This window comes from Lycium ferocissimum, chromosome 8 (assembly GCF_029784015.1).
Source record: "Lycium ferocissimum isolate CSIRO_LF1 chromosome 8, AGI_CSIRO_Lferr_CH_V1, whole genome shotgun sequence".
Lineage (NCBI taxonomy): Eukaryota > Viridiplantae > Streptophyta > Magnoliopsida > Solanales > Solanaceae > Lycium > Lycium ferocissimum.
In genome coordinates this window covers 44,671,210-44,694,080 of record NC_081349.1, presented here as the reverse complement: position 1 = coordinate 44,694,080, position 22,871 = coordinate 44,671,210, and the positions used below count along the sequence as shown (strand labels likewise).

General features: G+C 37.5%; 1 protein-coding gene across 1 annotated transcript in view; it reads left to right on the top strand.

Moving 5' to 3' along the window:
- LOC132066997 (putative F-box protein PP2-B12) overlaps positions 1–22,871 on the top strand; it is a 42,955-nt gene that overhangs the window by 18,711 nt on the left and 1,373 nt on the right. The gene's annotated exons all lie outside the window — the stretch shown is intronic.

Here is a 22,871-nt window from a genome sequence, read left to right as displayed (position 1 = left end):
TAGGCTAAAATCGGGTCTCGAGATTTTACTGAAATTGTTCCGATTCATTTTCGTTTAACTTCTAATCCTCTTCCAACCTCATGCAACCTCTTATACATACATATACACAGTCATTTACATCCATAACAATTCATATACATGTCTCGAAGGGTCCGTAGAATCACAATAACCATAAGTAGAACTCACAAAGTCACGAAACTCCAATCGAAAAAGTATATTCCTATCTTTTGTCCATCTTCTATATCATTACTAATAATCTCAAATACTTTAAAAGGTCACTCACATTACCTCATATACATACTCATAACGCGATTTCAAATCCTTTAGGTTACCAGGTCACCTCGAGATACTTAAGACAACCATATTTATAACGATATTCTTACTAACTCGATTAACTTTCCTTGAACCTTCTTAACTCATTCTTTCTTGTTTTAATACAAGTAGCAAGGATTATTATGGAGTGTGACATTCTCCCCTCCTTTAGAACATTCGTCCTCGCATGTCAAATGAGGACTAAAACTCGTCAATTAAATAACCGAATCACCCGTTATCATGCGCTATAGACAGCAAGATTTGACCACGAAAAGGGTGTTTTAGGAATATTATGCCTAAAAGTGCTAAACGACCAAATGGGTCGTTACACGAGTATGTAGGGTTGCTATCTACGTGTGCGAACATCATTGTTCTTCCCCACGCCTTTTAATCCAGCAGTATGAATCCTTACGAAAACTAGGGTTTCTTTTATACCATGCTCATGACAACCCTAGGTCCATGTCCATGATTATATTATGTATGAATTGATATTATTCTATCATTGTGTTCTTAATAACTCCATATGATTATTGAGAATCAGTCCGTAATCCATGAAAAACCATATCTTGTATTCCATGGGTTCTTGCATGCATTTTTTTTTTAACTAAAAATGATTATTTCATGAATATCCTACATGTTTACAAGTTTTCATGCAATTATATTATATAATTACTTTCATGCCATGATACAAGATACATACATGCTAAATACAAGCTATTTCATGAAACCATGTTTACAAGTTATTTCGTGAAATCATGATTATAAGTCAAGTACAAGTTAATTCACGAAAATCATGGGCTTCTTAGCCAATTATATCATGTTCATGATTTTGGGAGTTGCACGAATTACCAAGAAGGCTCAGATAGCCTGAAACTACGTAGCCACCATAGGACAAGGATCGCTCCCTTTGATTGGGACGATTCCTTAATTTTACTTCGAATGGATCTATCGAGCACGTTACCACCTTATACCCGGCAAGGTATGGGGGCTCGGGGTCGCCGAGGTACCGAGACTCACGTACCCTTGTGGTGATATCCATTGTCGGTTTATGAAATTCTCTCCCTACTTACCATGTTTTACTCATGTTATATGTATATATATATCCATGCTCATGCTCATGTTCATGTCCAGGTTTCAGTTTCAGTTCTCATCATGTTGTTTCATGTGCCATGTTTATGTCATTCAGTTGCTTTCCATACCAGTACATTCAATGTGCTGACGTCCCCTTTCTATTGCCCGGGGGCTTGCATTTCACGATGCAGGTACAGATACATAGGACGACGGATCTACTCCATAGGACCACCCACGTATCAGCTTTTGGTGAGCCCCATCTTCTTCAGGGTTCAGTCATTATTTACTTTATGTTAGTTATGCATTGAAGGTATGCTGGGAGCCTAGTCCCAGCAGTTAAGTTTAGAAGTTCAGACTCATGTTAGAGGTTTCATAGACTAAACAGTTATGTTATGTCAGATGTTTAGAGTCGTATAGGCATCTTTGGCTCATTATCTATGACAATCCATATTCATGTTTTCTTAAAACAAGTATTTCATTTGATATTTATGATATCCCATGTTTAGGCTCATCATGTTTATGTCATATTCCGCTCATGTATGCCTCATGATGATTCAGCAAGCCATGTGGTTCGCTCGGTCACATGCAGTAAGGCACCGAGTGTCGTGTTACGTCCAGGCCATGGTTCGAGGCGTGACAGTGATCTTTTTCCTCCCTGTGTAAATGGGATACCCAAGGTATGTAAAGGGGAAACTTCCAGCTTTAAAATTTGTCATGTTGATTCTATTGTGAGTTCCTGCACAAGTAGTAGAAGAAGTTAAGAACATACTCTTGTCTCTATTAATTCTTTGACCAGGGACCTTCTCATATCTTTTCAACTGCCTTAGTATAACTTTGAGAGAGTAGTTATCCCAGGATGTGAACAGAGTTACATCATCTGCATATGCAAGATGATTAATTCTTGGACCATCTATTTTCATAGTATAACTAATATATCTATCTTTCTCAAAGACATTGTTAAGCATTTTTTAAAGTAATTCAGCAGTTAAAATGAAAAGAGAAGGGGAAAGAGGGTCTCCCTGTTTGAGTCCTCTGGTGGAGTGAAAGAAGCCTTTCCTCTCCCCATTGATGATAATAGAGTACCAAACATCTGACAATAATCTCCAAACAAGATCAATAAAAGTCTCAGAGAAACCAAATCTCCTTAGAATAAAGATAATGCATAGCCAAGACACCCTATCATATGCTTTTTCCATGTCTAATTTGAACACCAGATTATATTTCCCCTCTTTATTGATGTTTTGAATAATCTCTTGAGTTAGTAAGATGTTCTCAGTAATGAGTCTTCCACTAGTAAACCCTGATTGATTCTCAGACACTAATTTAGGGAGAAAAACATTTAGTCTAGAAGCCATGATATTAGAAATGATTTTATTAGAGAAATTAGTTAAACTGATTGGTCTAAGTTGAGAAAATTTAGAAGGTTCATCAACTTTAGGCAACATAATTAAGCAAGTATGAGTAAAGAACTTAGTCAACCTCTTCCCATAGAAAAACTATGAACAAAGTTTACGTATCCTTTTAAGGATGTGCCAACATTTACGGAAGAATAGTCCATTCAAGCCATACGGGCCGGTACCTTTGTTAGGTGAGATCCCATTGCTTGATCTCTCCTTCTTTGGAAATTTGCTCAACATATTGTTTTCTTCATCAGTGATCAACTATTTTATTTGTTTAAGTGCCCCCAAACTCAGGGATTTGCTCTCTATCGGTGGTGTATTTTGAAAATGGAGGATAGCTTTGACATTTCCAATGGCCTCATTTCCTTCAATCCAAATCCCTCGCATTTTTAATCCTTTGCAGTGAAGCTCCCCTTCTTTTTTGTCGGATGACAAAAGTATTGAGTGCAAGAATCTCCTTCTTCATTCCATTGTATATTAGCTTTTTGTTGAATAAGGCTATCTTGTATAGTGATCCATCTAGTGTATTCAACATTAACCCTATTAAGTTCTTGTCTATTTTCCTCGAGACATCATTATCCATTTTTCATTCTATCTCCAGAATAAATTCTTCATGTTGCTTAACTTTTTCAAAAACATCTCCAATAGTGCCTTTGGACCATTGACTGAGAGTTTTGGCTACTCTTTTGAGTTTCTCCTGTAGGATCCACATAGGATTTCCATGAACTTCTTCCTCCCAAGAGCTTCTAATTACTTGTTCAAAATCTGGCTGTAGAGTCCAGAAGTTGAGAAACCTGAAATATCTCACAAAATTGTTAGAAATTTCTTTATAGTTAATTAAAAGAAGATTGTGATCAGAACCTGTTCTAGCCAGATGTTTAACTACAATGTCCCCCATATTGCTGCTCCACTCTTCATTGTATAACACTCTGTCTAGTCTTTTACAAATTCTGTTTCCTCTTTTTCTACCATGAGTCCAAGTAAAGGTATTCCCACTGTAACCTGCGTCTACTAATCCACAATCATCCATACAGGAAATAAAATCCATACTCTGACTCATTCTATGAGGTATACCTCCTCTGTTTTCAGAAGGAGATAGAGAGACATTGAAGTCCCCTAGAACAGCCCATGATCCATCAACTTGAGCCATAAACTATGGTATACTAGAACATTTTGTTAGTAGTCAAGTGCTTGATCTTCATAGTCATTTGCTGATTGGTATTAGAGACCACTTCACATTCAAGAGACTCATCCCAAAAACACCAGATCTTGCCATTTCTATTTGACATAGCACCAGAAAACTTGATCTTTCTCCTGTATCTTTCCAAGTTAGAGTCATCAACAAAAGGTTCTTGTAAAGCCACAAAATGAACCTTATGAACCTTCACCAACTTGATGAGTCTATTAAAAGATTTTTTTGACTTAACCCCCCTCATGTTCCAACAGATTGTATTAATCATAACAAGCATATAGAGGAGAAAGGTCAAGCAGTATTGCTTCTTTGTCTTATCCTACTTTTGGATTGTAAAGCAATAGTTTTGTCATTCACAGTAGCAATGTTCTACCTCTAGGAGATAGGTTGTGCTTCTGTGCTATAGCATCAAACTCGCAGATTGCCTTTCTCGTGTCAATTTTGTTTATAGGAGCAAAGGCCTCTATAAGTTTATTGGCAGTTTCTGATTCATTGTCTGAGTCTATAACCAATTGTTTTTCAATATCAACCTATTCACCAACAGATAGCTTTGGTAAATTCAGTTCAATGGTAATAGTACCTCCTTTGCCAAATGGATTCTGATTGTCTATAACATCACCCTTCTGATCAGTAGCAATTTGAACAGTATTTGTACCTTTGGTCTCATTTTTTTCAGGACTGATATGAGTCTCAGCCTTCTCCCTTATTTGATCAGATCTATTCTCTCCCTGAGTACCAGTAGTATATTCTCTATATTCTTGTCTCTAGTCTTTTCAATATGATTCTTCTTATTTTTTTTTACTGGTACTAAGCTTTCTAGCTTCCTTTCTTTTCTGATTCAATTTTTTTCTTCTAGCCCTTTCCTTAGCATTCTTGATAATCTCCTTGGCACTCATTTTGGAGTTTTCAGCCTTGTTCACCACCCCTTTTATTACAGCAATACTCCTTATTTGAGAATCACTGATTACTTCCTCACTCTTAGTAGACACCTCCTTTTCAATGTTGCTATTGATACAGCTCTTTCCAGTAAGGTTCTCATGACTAGTTTGATCCTTCTCCACACTGATTTCGTTGTCTTTTCCACCACTAGTATCCTCATGAGTTTCCTCTTCCATCCCTCCAGCTTTTTGTACTGCATCTTTATCATTCATATTACTCTGCTTAGTCTTAATTTTTTCCGACACAAGCATAGGTTTATCAATACCAAAAATAGCCTGTGAGGTTTAAAAATCTTTATTGGTTCACTCTTATCCCTTGGTCCTGATCTCGATCAACTCAGGTTGACTATTTCGACTTCTCCCTCTGTTCTGTGTTTCCAGATTTCCATTAAGAATAGCAACATTTTCCATAACTTTAGGCCCCTCAACCTTTTCCATAACTTTAGGCCCCTCAACCTTCGAATTATTGTGTTTCCTGACTCTTTTAGCCTCATTTTTGTCTTTCAGTTTCTTTTTTTCTAAGACACGACATTCAATAATAGCATGTCCTAGCTTCATACAATGTTTACAATACTTAGGGATGTTCTCATATTCTATTTTCTGCGCATATCCTTTCAAAGGATCATTCTTATCCTCAGCACCAATCCAAACACTCTGAATCAATGGTTTCATTAAGTCAACTTCTACCACGAATTTTAGCCATACTAGGTCGATTCATATTTTTTCGTAGCCGCGTCTAATTCAATAGGAGTACCTCTACCCAGTACGCAATTTGTTTAGCATAATGCCAAGAATGCATGTGAAAGGAGCACGCACAGTAATAATACCCAAACTGGCACTATCGGAATGTCCTCTTAGGGTTTGAAATTTGGCGTCCATTTTTGCATCCAAAGCTGGAATCCGTCAATGTCAACAACCCTTTTATATAAAATCACATTGTAATCTATTTCATTGTGGCAGGTTAGAAAGATATTGAAATTATCAAAAACCCAATTTTCATTGTTCCTTTCAGAGCAAATTTTTCTGAAAATTTTGACCTAATCGTGTCAATTTGTGGTCTTGATTTCAGAAATCTTCCAACAATTGTCCATTTACATGGTGTTGTCATAGCTCCATGGTACTGTCTCGATTTGAAAATGAGGGCTGGCATTCCGTTGTGAAATGTTCTTCTTCCCAAGATTAGATTTTGGTCCTTTTGAATCGGTGGGTTGGAAGATTCAGCTACAGTGTTAGCATAGGAATTCACTGCAACTACGGGATTTGGGATGAGTGGGTGTTCTTGGGGTGGAGATGGTTGGGCGGTCGATGTCGGGTCACCAATCAGCGACCCCATCGGGGTGGTGATCTGGTGGATAACGGTTATAATGTAACGACCATTTTAATATTTTTAGAGAGAAGTAGGACTCTCTCTTTCTAGCATATGTAGCAGTACAAATTAAGCACTAACAAAGAAAAGGATACAGATATGCTATTGGTTCCAGAGATGAGCTTGTAAGCGATCGACCTACACTGACGCAATCATCAGCGACGAAATAAAAAGGGTTGCATCCCAACGGGGTGTGACGTAAGCGACCAACCTTGATGCAATCATCAGTGACTTGAACTCGAAACCTATAAATTATACAAAAACAACTTTACCATTGCTCCAACCTCCATGGTTCACCTTCACGCACCTCTTTTCTATCTAGAAATAACTTAGCGCTCTAATTAATTAGAACTGTTCTTTTTAGAGAACTAGCAGGATGAATAGCATCTTTTTCTCTTTCTTTTGAGCTTATTACAAGTTGGACCAAGTTGTTCCAACTCAGGTACACACCAAAAGGTCATTTGCACTTTTCGTCTTGTTTTGCGATGGTCTTTAATTTTTTCCCTCAAGAAAACTAACCTTTTCGCAGGCATAAGATAATATTTTCGCATCATAATAACTCACAATTTATGGCCGCATGACTTAAGAACTTATGCCCACTAGGCATAAGTTTGATTGCTAAAGGGCAAAAATAAAAGAGCAGCCCATTTGAAGGACAATCCGTGCAAAAACTTCAACACGAATTAGTCTCATCATCCAGTTCCATCGTTCACCAAATAACCTCCAATCTTCCTCAATTTTTTTATATAGCTTCATTTAACGTGTTCCGAATGACTTTTAACCGCACCATTCAAAAAGTAACCACTGAAAATTTTCAGATTTTAAATTGAAGTTTCAAATGAATTTTCAGTGGTTGTTCTCTAAAACTTTCTTCAACTGTTTTCCAAATTAGAAGGTATTTATGACAGAGGTTCAATCAATGAAGTTTGACAGAGAGGATCATAAGAAGGAGGATGAATAGAGAGCAAGAGAATGGAGAATTCTTCACTAAAGATTGCTTTTTCCCAGGTCTTTTGCATATTGTATACCGATGATAATTTTTTGTTGGTTAAAAATAGTAAGTGGTATTCTAAGGTAAATAAATATACATGTACTTTATTTTTCTTGTATTTTTCTGTAAAGTTCCTTTTATTCATTTGAAAGTATATTTTTCAGAAGAAATCCATTCGTCCCAACTTAAGTGTCTTACACTCCCTTCGTTAAGAAATCTCGATTTCCAACCGAAAAATATTCCGTGGCTATTTCCCACCGAAATCGGTTGGAAAAACCTAAATAGTAGTGTTTTCACATGGAAAAATTAGAAAGTTTTCCAGCATTTTAATGGGAATCTGTTTCCCACCATGGGTTTTCCCAGTGAGCTTGTTCGGTAGGAATGAGGTGGGAAGATCATGTTTTATAGCACAAATTTCCCACCGAATGTCGGTGGGAAAAACCTTTCGGTGGGAAAAACCTTTATTTAATTTCTAGTAGTGTTACTTTCCTTTTGGTCTATCCCCAAAAAGAGTGTCTCTTTCTACATTTAGTAAGTTTTTCACTTCCAACATTCTCTACATGGAGCATGTTCTGAACTTCCTTCAATGAGTCTCGAATTGCAATCAATTTCTCTTTATCTTCCATTGTGAGGTCTGCAATTCCACATATACGACCATGTTCAACACAATGTCCACAGAAATTAATTTCTTCATAATTGATTCTATCACTAATCTCATCATATAAAACCCCTGCTCTCTCACTCAAATTATTCATCTTCATATCATATACTACTATTAATGCAAAGCAAATGCACCATCAGTCAATTCATTTTGTACTTGAAAAGCTTCCTTGCCTTTTTTGTTTTTGTTTTTGAAGGATTCTGTCTGTTTCATGTTTTCTTTTTTTTGGTTGGGAAATGTTGAGTCAATTGGAATGTAAGGTAGAGCTCTATTCCTACTTTAGTGGTCTGGATTTTGTACTTTGGCCTAATCATTTTGTGTACCATTTTCTTCTTTTGTTGCATGTGGTAATCAAAGGCGGATTCAGGATTTTGAGGCTCCGGGTGCCACTTTTTTTTTTTTCTATTCCAAATAGAGTAAAATTTTGGTCGATTACGTTGGGCTTCAGGTCGGGTTATTAGTTTTTTCCATTTATATTAGACAAAACGATAGAATGAAAACATGTACTCCCTCTGTTTCAATTTATGTGAACCTATTTCCTTTTTAGTCCGTGCCAAAATGAATGATATCTTTCCTAATTTGGAAACAAATTCACTTTATGAATGATTTACAGCCACACAAATATTCAAGACTTATTTTGAACCACAAGTTTCAAAAGTCTTCCCTCTTTCTTAAATATTGTGCCTAGTCAAATGAGTTCACATAAATTGAAACGGAGGGAGTAATAATTACAACAACTTGGCGCATGGATTAGAACTTTGGACTATAAAACTTATGATAATTTAACTTCTTATATTTAAAAAAGTAAAATTTACTTGGCATAGCTTACATTATTACCTATTTATGGAACATAACAAAACTTTACAATAATTATATTTAGTAGCTAAAATATAACATATTTACTTCCTATAGCTACCACTTTTTGACCACTCATCGATAGCTTCTCATGTTTTTTAAATTTAAGCCAAAAAAAATGTCCCTCTCTCCTATCCCCTAAATACACGACATTATGCCCAATATCCCTTAATTTCCTCCAATTTCAAATCAGTTTTACAATAGTTTAACTTCCTTGTTTATCTCTAATTAACTACTCATTAATTTCACTCATAATTCAAATCTAATTCCCAAAAAAAGGTAAGATTTTATATTGATTTTTACGTTTCACCGCGTATTTAACTTATATTTTCGTTTTTTTCGTTTGAATCAGCAATGCAACTCTAAATAATTAATCATCCTTTGTTTGTTCTTGGTTGTTTTTTGTTAAATTCAAGTGAAATGGCTAAGAAAGCTTCTACTCCAATGAGTACTAGAGGTATAGAACCCGAATTTTCAATTCCTAATGTTTTGGATTGATATTTTAATAGTTGTTTTTCATATATATTTAGTGCAAGAATCTCCTTCTTCATTCCATTGTATATTAGCTTTTTGTTGAATATGGATATCTTGTATAGTGATCCATCTAGTGTATTCGGCATTAACCTGTTAAGTTCTTGTATTTTCCTCGAGTCATCATTATCCATTTTCCTTCTATCTCCGGGATCAATTCTTCATGTTGCTTAACTTTTTCAACATCTCCAATAGTGCCTTTGGACAGCATTTGAGTTTTGGCTACTCTTTTTGAGTTTCTCTGTAGGATCACATGGGATTTCCATGAACTTCTTCCTCAGAGCTTCTAATTACTTGTTCAAAATACGTTGTAGAGTCCGGAAGTTGAGAAACCTGAAATATCTCACAAAATTGTTAGAAAGTTCTTTACAGTTAATTAAAATAAGATTGTGATCAGAACCTGTTCTAGCCAAATGTTTAACTACAATGTCTCCCATATTGCTGTTCCATTCTTCATTGTACACCACTCTGTCTAGTCTTTTACAAATTTTGTTTCCTCTTTTTCTACCGTTAGTCCAAGTAACGGTATTCCCCATTTATCAACATGCGTCTACTAATCCGCAATCATCCATACGGGAAATAAAATCATGCTACGACTCATTCTATGAGGTATATATACGTTTTCGAAGGAGATAGAGAGACATTGAAGTCCCCTAGACGACCTATGATCCGTCACTTGAGCCATAAACTATGGTATACTAGAATATTTTGTTAGTAGTCAAGTGCTTGATCTTCATAGTCATTTGCTGATTGGTATTAGAGACAGCCTTCACATTCAGAGACTCGTCCCAAAACACCGGATCTTGCCATTTCTATTTGACATAGCACCGAGAAAACTTGATCTTTCTCTGTATCTTTCCAAGTTAGAGTCATCAACAAAAGGTTCTTGTAAAGCCACAAAATGAACCTTATGAACCTTCACGACTTGATGAGTCTATTAAAAGATTTTTTTGACTTAACCCCCTCATGTTCAACGTATTTGTATTAATCATAACAACCATATAGAGGAGAAAGGTCAAAACGATCAGCTTCTTTTGTCTTATCCTACTTTTGGATTTATGACGTGATATTTTGTCATTCTGTGCTTGTTCTACCTAGGAGATAGGTTGTGCTTGCATCGGTGCTATAGCATCAAACTCGCATATTGCCTTTCTCGTGTCAATTCTGTTTATAGGAGCAAAGGCCTCTATAAGTTTATTGGCGATTTCGATTCATTGTGCCCGAGTCTATAACTAATTGTTTTTCAATATGAACCTATTCACCACGAGATAGATTTGGTAAATTCGGTTCAATGGTAATAGTACCTCCTTTGCCAAATGGATTCGATTGTCTATAACATCACCGCTTCTTATCGGTAGCAATTTGAACAGTATTTGTACCTTTGGTCTCATTTTTTTCAGGACTGATACGAGTCTCAGCCTTCTCCCTTATTTGATCAGACCTATTCTCTCCCTGAGTACCAGTAGTATATTCTCTATATTCTTGTCTCTAGTCTTTTCAATATGATTCTTTTTTTTTTACTGGTACTAAGCTTTCTAGCTTCCTTTCTTTTTTGATTCAATTTTTTTCTTCTAGCCCTTTCCTTAGCATTCTTGATAATCTCCTTGGCACTCATTTTGGAGTTTTTAGCCTTGTTCACTACACCTTTTTGTACGAGAAGATTACTCCTTATTTGAGAATCACTGATTACTTCCTCACTCTTAGTAGACACCTCCTTTTCAATGTTGCTATTGATATAGCTCTTTCCAGTAAGGTTCTCATGACTAGTTTGATCTTTCTCCACACTGATTTCGTTGTCTTTTCCACCACTAGTATCCTTATGAGTTTCCTCTTCCATCCCTCCAGCTTTTTGTACTGCATCTTTATCATTCATATTACTCTGCTTAGTCTTAATTTTTTCCGACACAGGCATAGGTTTATCAATACCAAAAACAGCACCGGTAGGTTTAAAAATCTTTATTGGTTCACTCTTACCCCTTGGTCTGGATCTGATCAACTCAGGTTGACTATTTTGACTTCTCCCTCTGTTCTGTGTTTCCAAATTTCCATTAAGAATAGCAACATTTTCCACAACTTTAGGCCCCTCAACCTTCGAATTATTGTGTTGCCTGACTCTTTTAGCCTCATTTTTGTCTTTCAGTTTCTTTTTTTCTAAGACACGACATTCAATAATAGCATGTCCTAGCTTCATACAATGTTTACAATACTTAGGGATGTTCTCATATTCTATTTTCTGCGCATATCCTTTCAAAGGATCATTCTCATCCTCAGCACCAATCCAAACACTCTGAATCAATGGTTTCATTAAGTCAACTTCTACACGAATTTTAGCCATACTAGGTCAATTCATATTTTTCGTAGCCGCATCTATTTCAATAGGAGTACCTATCGCGTACGCAATTTGTTTAGCATAATGCCAAGATTGCATGTGAAAGGGCAAACGGTAATAATACCCCCAACCGGCACTATCGGAATGTCCTCTTCGGGTTTGAAATTTGGCGTCCATTTTTGCTATAACACCCTAACCTTATTAGGGTGTGATGGGCACCCGACCCTTACTTAGGGCCGAGCGAACCCTCAGATTCTTACCGCATACAAAATCACGCCGAACTTTTTTTAAATCAAATAAGATAAAATACATAGCAAAATTTTCGAAATCTCTTTTCTCGTAACCTTTAAATCGAACAAATCTATAATTATACAAAATTTCATTACGTAACACGGACGACATATCGGTACGATGGGCCGTGCACACGGCCCGACAACCAATACCACGACGGCCGCCGCAAAGTCTCTAACATCCATCCGAAGACATATTATACAAACTCGACTCGGCGACTCTCCGAGCAAATGGGCGCCAATCCAATCCGGAGCATCTTCTATAATGGTGCTAATCATGCGGGAGTACCGCACGGCATGAAACGCGCCCCCGGAACCGAGGGTCGATGCAGACAAATACCGAGCATGTAAAGCCGTAAATATAGCAAACGAAATCGTAATCGCAACCGAAGTGCGAAATATGACGGCAAAACCATAATCGGACCCGGAGATACGAAACATAACTAATAATTATGATCGAATTAGAGGAGCGGAGTATGGCAAGTAGAATCATAATTAGAGTCCGAAATACGGAAGGTGAGTACCTTATCGAATCATCGAATGCTCGCCTCCTAAATACAAATCATAAATGCCAAGTAACACCCCGTAAATTTGGGTTAGGTTTAAATATGTGAAAATATAGTGTTAACATGATATTTTATCTATATGAATCCATTCTTGGTGAATTCGGGTGGAGGATGGTCGTTTTGAAGTCAAACCAATTAGTGAAGTTCTTAAGGCCTCTTAAATTCGCCTAAGTTTTGGTAGGTCTGTCTTCTGGGCCATTTTCATGAAAATGTGTTGTGAATTTGGAAACACTTCCTCAATGAAAGTTGTAGATATTTGAAATAGCTTTCCAACGGTAGGTCGCCCAGCCCAAACGGAGTTACGTACAAGAAGTTATGTCCATTTTACCGAATACTGTGCAGAACCGACACACGCCGCCTTTTCAGGCGCGTGGGAGCGCGTGCGATGGTCATGCGTCGCGCGCCGATCGCACAAAAACCCCTTCTCTGAATATTGACCTGCAGATGGTCGTGCGATGGCCATGCGTCGCGCGACCATCACAACGAGGTCGGTTTCGGGTCAAAAAGTCGGGTTACGCGTTTTAAGTTATATTTAAGCTTGGGGTTTATTTCCCCAACAACCCTAGTCACGAAAAATCACCCTAAAGTCAATAATAACAAGTCCCAAGCCTCAAGAACCCTAAAAGGGTTGCAACATAATTCCTTCCAAAGTAATTCAAGCTAGGGTTTGGGTGTTCTTCATTAGAAAAGTGATTTGTTAAACTCCGTTTAACAAATTAAGGTATGTCTCTTTTGAACATACTCTTCATATCGGTTTTTACGAACTTTTTGGTTGTGGTTTGTATGTCTTATCTAAAAATCATATTTTGGCTATAAGGATGATTTGTATGTCTCCCTTTTAAAAATCTTATTATGATTTGTATGTCTCTTTTGAACATACTCTTCATATCGGTTTTTACGAACTTTTTGGTTGTGGTTTGTATGTCTTATCTAAAAATCATATTTTGGCTATAAGGATGATTTGTATGTCTCCTTTTAAAAATCTTATTATGATTTGTATGTCTCTTTTGAACATACTCTTCATATCGGTTTTTACGAACTTTTTGGTTGTGGTTTGTATGTCTTATCTAAAAATCATATTTTGGCTATAAGGATGATTTGTATGTCTCCCTTTTAAAAATCTTATTATGATTTGTATGTCTCTTTAAAACAATAAAATCCTTTTTGAATATAAAGGTAATTGATATGTCTCTTTTGCAAACTCTCTTGAAAGATTGATTCTTTATAAAAGCATGTGTTGAATGATATGATGAATTGGTTTCACACTCTCGAAATTTATTACATGTTTTGATTAATGGTTAATGTGCGTGAGGGGACAAACCCACATTAAACCTAGATTGTAACAAACCCTATATATGTATATGATATTATGAATGTCTTCCTCTATAAGAGATGCTTAATAATGAAGGATAACGATTGGTAATGATATTGGAATTCTCTTGATGGATGATTTAACTAGTTACTTGAAAGGTTGTTGACTCATAAAAGTATGTTATTACGAATTGTGGAAATTAAAACTTGTTTAAAGAAGTGAAACGTTTTCAGGACATTCTTTGAAACGATTTATCTTTACGATATGGCATAACGAACCTTAATGGTAAATGGTGATGTGACTACCTTGAGATGAATTGTAATTCGACTTTTATGCTATGAACTCTGTTGGTATGCTTACGCCTAGCCATTCGGGAGGATGAGTGGTCACCGAGGATCTCATATTCCGGTGTGCTTACGCCTAGCCATTCGGGAGGATGAGTGGTCACCGAGGATTTCATATTCTGGTGTGTTTATGCCTAGCCATTCGGGAGGATGAGTGGTCACCGAGGATCTCATATTCCGGTGTGCTTACGCCTAGCCATTCGGGAGGATGAGTGGTCACCGAGGATTTCATATTCTCGGTGTGTTTATGCCTAGCCATTCGGGAGGATGAGTGGTCACCGAGGATTTTATAAACCGGTGTGGTCTTGTTTGTGACAAGGGAACCCTATGGTGATCCCTCGATGTGATTGATTCTTGGGCCTGTATTGGCATGTGTGACATTCTTATTCTCTTATGAAATTGTTGATGACTATCTTAATTGATCAATTTGAAAGGCATATTTGAAAGTTGTAACTTGACAAAAGACTTTATAATCGGTTTTGATAATTCTTATTAAGATACATGCTTTGAATACTTGTTTTATATTGAGTAATGGTTTTGTAACCGTTTAACAAATGTTATTAAGAATCAAAAAGTGGAATGACCGTTTTTATGCCATCTTCCTTAACTGATTTCTTTATGTATTATTATATTTTATTTTTATAATATTTGTTGTCCCCGAGACACTCACCGAGTACCAGGTACTCGTGCATACCATTGTTGTTTTGATGGTATGTTAGGTATCATTGAGGAGCAGTGTTCGTGATACGCCTACGACTTAAGAGAACTTGTCGCTTAAAGACTATTCGGTGAGCCCACATGATTGTTCGTGGGGCACCATTCTATCTTTACTCTTCGCCTTTTTGTTTGTCGCGTCCCGATGATTTAGACATTCATCATTATCTTAGAAGCTCCATAGTATACGTTCTTGTGGGTAGTTGTTGAGTTATTGATTAACTCTCGGGCACGTTATTACGTTTGACTAAGTATTTGGTGAATAAAGACTTCCGCTAATTTAATTTATATATTCATGATTTGTTACATTTACTTTATAAAGCTCGTTGGAGGCGAATGTTGAACTCCGGCGGGTTCAAGTGCTATTATTGTATCGTTTAGGTTCTTCCGATGTTGTTCATGACGTCGGATGCCGGTCACGTCTAGGGTGGGTTTTGGGGCGTGACAAGATTGGTATCAGAGCCTAGGTTTCAAGTACGTCCTAGGATTATTGTCGGTGTCTGTGGAGCTGTGTCTAGTGGAGTTTTCCTTGTGCAGCCTGATCACCTGCATGATTGAGAAACTCCCAGGACATTTATAGGCGTTTCCTATTTTCCTTGATTCTAGATTGTGCTGTAGAGCTTAAAGTCCTTTTTAGGATCATTCTAATTCGCTCATTAATTCGTGCCTTGCAGAAATGACTCTAGCGCGATCCAAAACTGGTAAGCGAGGACGTCCCGCAAAAGTTAGCCGGAATCTTAGGGGCGCGAATGCTGGTAATGATAACGAGGCTGGAGATCAAGCACCACCCCCAGCACCGCCTGCTCCGGCTGTTCCTACTGCGGGTGTGCCTGAAATTGGTACTATGCAAGTAGCTATTCAAATGTTGACTGCTTTGGTTGCGGCTCAACAACAGCGTGGAGGTGTGGGACCTCATGGTGGAGGCAGATTTAAGCAGTTCCTAGACTTAAAGCCGCCAGAGTTCTTTGGGTCACGAGAGGTGGACGACCCCCAACACTTTTTAGATGAGACCTTTAAGGCATTGAGGGCAATGGATGCCCAGGATTCAGAAGCTGTGAGGCTTGCTTCGTATCAGTTGAAGGATGTTGCTCACGTATGGTTTGAGATGTGGGAATCTGAGAGAGGTGACACTGCTTTAGCTCCGACATGGGCTGAATTTGAAGAGGCGTTCATGGAAAGGTTTTTGTCTGATGAGGAAAGAATTGCTATGGCTACGAAGTTTGAAAAGCTAGAGCAGGGTAACAAGTCGGTTCGTGAGTATAGTCTGGAGTTCACTCGTCTGTCAAAGTATGCTTTATATATGATTCGACCGAAAAGCATAAGTTGACTCGCTTTGTGAAAGGCTTGGTACCACGTATCAAGTCCGCATGTGCTTTCTCTGTTGCTATGTCTCCTACTTGTACATTTTCATCTTTAGTTGGGTTCGCTGAGCAACAAGAGAAGTGGAAGGGCGAAGAGATACTTGAAAGGGAACAAAGTAAGAAGGCCCGATCTACGGGTGGTTTCACGGGTTCGTATGATAGAGGGCAACGGAAAGGTAATTCTACACCTCAGCAGTCTATTTCTCAGTTTAATCGGGGTGTTCCATCTGGTGGACAAAGTCATAGGAACGGTAATCAAAATGGATATTCACACGGTAGTAACCGACAAGCATCTGGATGGAACGATCCTATTTGTCACCATTGTGGTATAAGGGGTCACATCAAGAAATATTGTAGGAAGTGGCTTCGTGAAATGGCTAACTCTTCAAGCCAAAGGAATAATCCATCTGATGTTAATGCTAACAACACCCCTAATGCTCGTGGTAATGGGGCTGGTAAAGCGGTTGCTAACACCGCTAATGGGGGACAAGCTAGACTTTATGGTTTGACTCGTAGAGGCGGTCAAGACACGATGACGTGGGCACAGGTATTGTAACTATACGTTCTCTTAAGGCGTATCCGTTGACCGATTCAAGTTTGACTCTTCATTATAAAACTCTGTGCTTTGTCCTCGACTATGGTAGAGAACCCAAACAGTTAGTTCCTCGACATTACACCTAGGATCTATAATATTGCGTGGTGTGGTTAAGGATCGTGAGACTACTTCTGATTTGTTGGAAATAAGAATAGAGTACTTTGAGGTAATTATGGGTACAGACTGGCTTACCAAGGGTTATACAGTCCTAGATTGAAATGGCTATGCTAGTAGTTCTAGGTGAACCCACTATAGATTGAAAGAGTAATATCGTTAAATCTCGAGGTAGACTGTGGGTGTAAATCCCTTATTCCATGCTTAGGCTCGTTTGGTTGTGGTGGGAGTCTCTGCGAGGACCATATGGTTATTGTTACTGCATTATATGAGTTTTGTTTGTGATATCTTACCACATAAGGAAGCACTAGTGATAATTCGAAAGTTTGAGGGTTAGCGAAAATCTTAGGCCATAAGCCTCATTCGAGGACGAATGATCTTAAGGGGGGGATAATGTAACACCCCGTAAATTTGGGTTAGGTTTAAATATGTGAAAATATAGTGTTAACATGATATTTTATCTATATGAATCCATTCTTGGTGAATTCGGGTGGAGGATGGTCGTTTTGAAGTCAAACCAATTAGTGAAGTTCTTAAGGCCTCTTAAATTCGCCTAAGTTTTGGTAGGTCTGTCTTCTGGGCCATTTTCATGAAAATGTGTTGTGAATTTGGAAACACTTCCTCAATGAAAGTTGTAGATATTTGAAATAGCTTTCCAACGGTAGGTCGCCCAGCCCAAACGGAGTTACGTACAAGAAGTTATGTCCATTTTACCGAATACTGTGCAGAACCGACACACGCCGCCTTTTCAGGCGCGTGGGAGCGCGTGCGATGGTCATGCGTCGCGCGCCGATCGCACAAAAACCCCTTCTCTGAATATTGACCTGCAGATGGTCGTGCGATGGCCATGCGTCGCGCGACCATCGCACAACGAGGTCGGTTTCGGGTCAAAAAGTCGGGTTACGCGTTTTAAGTTATATTTAAGCTTGGGGTTTATTTCCCCAACAACCCTAGTCACGAAAAATCACCCTAAAGTCAATAATAACAAGTCCCAAGCCTCAAGAACCCTAAAAGGGTTGCAACATAATTCCTTCCAAAGTAATTCAAGCTAGGGTTTGGGTGTTCTTCATTAGAAAAGTGATTTGTTAAACTCCGTTTAACAAATTAAGGTATGTCTCTTTTGAACATACTCTTCATATCGGTTTTTACGAACTTTTGGTTGTGGTTTGTATGTCTTATCTAAAAATCATATTTTGGCTATAAGGATGATTTGTATGTCTCCTTTTAAAAATCTTATTATGATTTGTATGTCTCTTTTGAACATACTCTTCATATCGGTTTTTTGAACTTTTGGTTGTGGTTTGTATGTCTTATCTAAAAATCATATTTTGGCTATAAGGATGATTTGTATGTCTCCCTTTAAAAATCTTATTATGATTTGTATGTCTCTTTTGAACATACTCTTCATATCGGTTTTTACGAACTTTTTGGTTGTGGTTTGTATGTCTTATCTAAAAATCATATTTTGGCTATAAGGATGATTTGTATGTCTCCCTTTAAAAATCTTATTATGATTTGTATGTCTCTTTAAAACAATAAAATCCTTTTTGAATATAAAGGTAATTGATATGTCTCTTTTGCAAACTCTCTTGAAAGATTGATTCTTTATAAAAGCATGTGTTGAATGATATGATGAATTGGTTTCACACTCTCGAAATTTATTACATGTTTTGATTAATGGTTAATGTGCGTGAGGGGACAAACCCACATTAAACCTAGATTGTAACAAACCCTATATATGTATATGATATTATGAATGTCTTCCTCTATAAGAGATGCTTAATAATGAAGGATAACGATTGGTAATGATATTGGAATTCTCTTGATGGATGATTTAACTAGTTACTTGAAAGGTTGTTGACTCATAAAAGTATGTTATTACGAATTGTGGAAATTAAAACTTGTTTAAAGAAGTGAAACGTTTTCAGGACATTCTTTGAAACGATTTATCTTTACGATATGGCATAACGAACCTTAATGGTAAATGGTGATGTGACTACCTTGAGATGAATTGTAATTCGACTTTTATGCTATGAACTCGTTGGTATGCTTACGCCTAGCCATTCGGGAGGATGAGTGGTCACCGAGGATCTCATATTCGGTGTGCTTACGCTAGCCATTCGGGAGGATGAGTGGTCACCGAGGATTTCATATTCTGGTGTGTTTATGCCTAGCCATTCGGGAGGATGAGTGGTCACCGAGGATCTCATATTCCGGTGTGCTTACGCCTAGCCATTCGGGAGGATGAGTGGTCACCGAGGATTTCATATTCTGGTGTGTTTATGCCTAGCCATTCGGGAGGATGAGTGGTCACCGAGGATTTTATAAACCGGTGTGGTGCGCTGTGACAAGGGAACCCTATGGTGATCCCCTCGATGTGATTGATTCTTGGGCCTGTATTGGCATGTGTGACATTCTTATTCTCTTATGAAATTGTTGATGACTATCTTAATTGATCAATTTGAAAGGCATATTTGAAAGTTGTAACTTGACAAAAGACTTTATAATCGGTTTTGATAATTCTTATTAAGATACACATGCTGAATACTTGTTTTATATTGAGTAATGGTTTTGTAAACTGTTTAACAAATGTTATTAAGAATCAAAAAGTGGAATGACTGTTTTTATGCCATCTTCCCGTAATCGATTTCTTTATGTATTATTATATTTTATTTTTATAATATTTGTTGTCCCGAGACACTCACCGAGTACCCGTACTCGTGCATACCATTGTTGTTTTTGATGGTATGTTAGGTATCATTGAGGAGCAGTTCGTGATACGCCTACGACTTAAGAGAACTTTGCTTAAAGACTATTCGGTGAGCCCACATGATTGTTCGTGGGGCACCATTCTATCTTTACTCTTCGCCTTTTTGTTTGGGTGCGCCCCGATGATTTAGACATTCATCATTATCTTAGAAGCTCCATAGTATACGTTCTTGTGGGTAGTTGTTGAGTTATTGATTAACTCTCGGGCACGTTATTACGTTTGACTAAGTATTTGGTGAATAAAGACTTCCGCTAATTTAATTTATATATTCATGATTTGTTACATTTACTTTATAAAGCTCTAGGGTGGGTTGGACACACACACAGGCGAATGTTGAACCTGGCGGGTTCAAGTGCTATTATTGTATCGTTTAGGTTCTTCCGACGTTGTTCATGACGTCGGATGCGTGTCCCGCCGTCTAGGGTGGGTTTTTCGGAATGTTCGTAGCAAATTATTCATAACGGATTACTCATATCATCATTCTTATCTCGGCACATACCGAGATCGAACACTCTTTGTTAATACTTTTAACGGAGACTTAACACTTATATCGTAATATCCATATCGTATCGTTTTTATCCCAATACTTATGTCAAAATACTTGTATAAAAATACTTATGTCAAAGTACTTATCTCATAATACTTATAGTAGAGTACTTTTATCAACACACTTATATCAGATTATTCATAACAGATTTCTTATATCAAGTTGCATACTCACATCAGAATATTCACATCAAAGTGCTCATATCGGAATTTCTAAATGCTTGTATTAGAGGATGCATATGGATCTTAACGAACTTGAAACAACAGCCAAAGGTTCCCTTTAATCATCGTGTAAAAATAAGTCAATTAGGACAATAGGATAGGAATCGAGAATAGTGGAGCTACCTCAAGCCAACGGAGGTGGTGTACACAAATTACACACATTAAGCTACAGAGAATCATTTATGGGAGTTTTAGTGAAATCGGGTTCGCACTGGGCAAGTCGTAGGGGCTTGGGCGTTTATTTCAACAAAGTACGAAAAACTTCGATTCAATTCTATCGAATGGAAAAGTGTCAAATTCAAGCTCGGGGTTTCTAAGACAGAGTTGTCCCCGAGGCTCATTTTCAAACTTATTAGGTCTAAGACATGCCAAAAAGAAGGAAAAGTGAAGCCTTACATACCTTTTCCGCTCCTTACGCTACTCCAAATTCAAATCTCCAAACGCTCCAAAATCTACAAATGGTCATGTTTACCAAACATTGATTTAGAGCTTTTAGAAATTGAATCTTAAAGTATCAATTGTCTACGAGAATTTGGGGCAGCATTTCCCACGTAAATGCGCTATCCCGAGAATTCAACTCGGCCAAAAAATACAACAACAAACCCGAGAATGAACCCGGCCACATTATCAATGACAATACTAATAATTTTTGCCAACGACATCAACAATCAAGTCGAGAATATTCCAAACAACTTCTACCTCAACTTCACACTTTCAAACTAATGTCAACATTTTCATATTCCTTTACTAATTCAAGACTATTCAAATACAATTCGAAGTATTTCATATCGTTTTTACAAAATATACAAAAATTCCACCAAAACCCATAATTCACCCGAAAACTCCTCAACTTTCCTAGAACAATTTTTTTTTTTAATGCATTTCTCGCTTCCGAATTCATAACCTATCCCAACAACACACATCAACAACAATCAAATTACTACATAGAAATTTATTCAATTGTTCCATACTCATACTCCCATTCGGCCACCCTCCACGTTTCAACCTCAAGCAAATTCATTAAACTCTTCATTTCCAATATAGAGTTCACAACAACCACAACTAGAATACTACATAAAATTAACTCATCTTTGTCTACACAACAACACATGCACACGGCCACATGCCTATGTCCATATTTCCATGAATTTCATTCACTTCTATACACCACAACATTCACAAGCCATACATAACACATAAAAGGGCATGAATTCTTACCTTTGCTCTTCAACTTCTCCACTTGGACTAATGCTAAACGTGAAACGGATGACTTATCTTCCAAAACAATTATACCACGTTGTAGAGGGCCTTGAATTGGTTGGGAATACCACAAGAAAAAAATTTTAGGGACAAGATTTCCCATGGTCAAATTTTCATGGGGTTGGCCGAAGGGCTCCTTTTGTTTTCTCTTCTTTTTGTTTTGCTTTCTTGAATTTTCTAGATGAAAAATGATGCATAGCCCCTTATTTATTTAATGGTCTTGATTTAATTCAAGACATGGACTTGGGCTATAGTATATGGCCATACCCCATGTTTGGGCCTTTTGTTTTCTCTTATTTTTTTTAGCCCAATTTGTTGGCTAACATTTGTAATTTCATGAAACAAATTTCTTTCAAAATTCCACTTTTACCCTTAGCCTCCCTCGATGTTTCCGCGTCAATATTTTCGTGAACAACTTATGTATTAAATAAGTTCAAAATATAGCCTCGTCCTTATCCTGTCACAATTGTTTCAAATTTTCCGAAAGTGCAAAATATGGGATATAACATTTGCATCCAAATCTGGAATCCGTCAATGTGTAACACCTCGTATCTTTGCTAAGCTTTGACCATGATCCTAAACTTAGAAAATCGTATAAAGGATGTGAGAATTGGAATTTCCGTTCGGGGCCAGTAAGATGGGGGTTTACGCCCATGAACAAGGACCGTATTTCAAAGATTATGCGGGCCATAAACCAAGTCGTAAAAGGCGATGCCAAGGATTTCCGAGCATTCGGAATTTGACATTTGAATGTTACATTGTTAAATACACCGTATTTCAAATATGGCCTATATTTCAAAACTTATTTGAATTTGGGAAAACTTCCTTGATGAAAGTTGTAGAGCTTTGAAATACCTTTCAACAAGATATTATGGGGTCAAATCTGACATCTGTGCAAAGAAAGTTATGGTCATTTTAATTAAGAGACGTTAGCAGTGGCCTATCTTAATACGACCGTATTTCCAAATAAGGGCTGTGATTTCAAAATATGGCCGTACTGCTGGACGTAAATCGCAATTTTCCGTAATAGTATATATTCGTCCATACGTTCAAATCATTATTTTCATTCCCAAGCCCCGAACGACCTCCCCCTCTCCCTCATCGAAACCGGTAAGCCTACTCTTTTTAATT